Source organism: Microtus ochrogaster (genome assembly GCF_000317375.1).
Source record: "Microtus ochrogaster isolate Prairie Vole_2 chromosome 14 unlocalized genomic scaffold, MicOch1.0 chr14_random_1, whole genome shotgun sequence".
In the NCBI taxonomy this organism is placed as follows: Eukaryota; Metazoa; Chordata; class Mammalia; order Rodentia; family Cricetidae; genus Microtus; species Microtus ochrogaster.
In genome coordinates this window covers 19,084,590-19,085,964 of record NW_004949096.1, presented here as the reverse complement: position 1 = coordinate 19,085,964, position 1,375 = coordinate 19,084,590, and the positions used below count along the sequence as shown (strand labels likewise).

General features: G+C 40.1%; 1 protein-coding gene across 1 annotated transcript in view; it reads right to left on the bottom strand.

The window, feature by feature from the left end:
- Positions 1–1,375, bottom strand: part of Atg13 (autophagy related 13) — a 27,476-nt gene that overhangs the window by 24,367 nt on the left and 1,734 nt on the right. The window lies entirely within an intron of this gene.

The following is a 1,375-nucleotide window of genomic DNA, read 5'->3' as shown; positions in this document are numbered from 1 at the left end:
AAAAAAAAGAAAAATGTCTTACCCAAATTGATCTACAGGGTCAGTCCAATTCCTATCAAAATGCCAATGACATTTATCACAGAAACAAAAACCCCATAACGTGTATAGAATCAGGAAAACTATCCGAAGAGCCACAGAAACCTTGACCAAAAATAAATAAATCAAACAGAGATTCTCATACAACCTGACTTCCAAATGCACAGAGAGAGAGGGGGACTAGAGCAGGAGAGCACAGGCATAAACACAGACACAGACCAGAGGGACAAAATCAAAGCTCAGAAATGCTCCCTGACATTTTCTTTCAAATGACTTTTAAAAAGGTGCAAAAAGTTCCAAAAAGGAAGACAGTCTTTTTTTTTTTTTTGATTTTCAAGTCAGGGTTTCTCCGTAGCTTTTGGTTCCTATCCTGGAACTAGCTCTTGTAGACCAAGCTCGAACTCACAGAGATCCGCCTGCCTCTGCCTCCCGAGTGCTAGGATTAAAGGTGTGCGCCACCACTGCCCGGCGGAAGACAGCGTTTGTTAGGAAAATTGGATGTTTGTGTAGTTTTTGTCTCACTATATTAAAAAAAATTCAACTCAAAATGAGCTAGAGACCTAATGTTTAAGACTTGAAACTATGAAAGCATTAGAAATAGACAGAATTCCATGACATTGGTATGAGCAATGATATTTCTGGATATGACTTCAAAAACATGGGCTTTGAAATGAAGCTACAAATTTTCATGTATCTCTGTCTGCTTTCTTGAGCCCTTTCTGTCTATAAAGACTCTTTTTGCTCAGCTCATCAGAATATTTATTTCCTAGCTGTTCAACTATAGGATCTAAAATAAAGCCAGCCTGGAACTGTAAATGATTGTATTGTTGTCCCCAAGGTTCTGAGCAATACAGAAATGGATGGGAGATAAAAATGCGCTGTTGGATTACACTGCCTTATTCTTTACACTCAAGGAGAGAATTATTATATTCTTGCTACAAGAACTACCAGTATATACTTTATGGATTTTGTGACTTTCTGTACAATTGGCAGCTCTGAAGGAATTGGGTAGCTAAATAATGTGGCCCAAAAGGGGCTGATGCCCCACAGAGAGAAAGCGATCTCCCTTATAATCCATTTGCCTTTGCAAGATAAACAGATAGTAGCTTTACTTTTTGTTTTGCTCTTTCAAGTACCCTAAGAATAAAAAGGGAAACTTGGTGTGAATTTTAAAAGGAGATCCATGGGGCTGGGGAGATGGCTGAGGGCAAGTGTGAGGACTTGAGTAAATCTGGGGTGTTAGCGCCCATCTGTAACCCCAGGGCTGCTACAGGAAGACAGAGTAAATCTGGGGTGTTAGTGCCCATCTGTAACCCCAGGGCTGCTACAGGAAGACAGA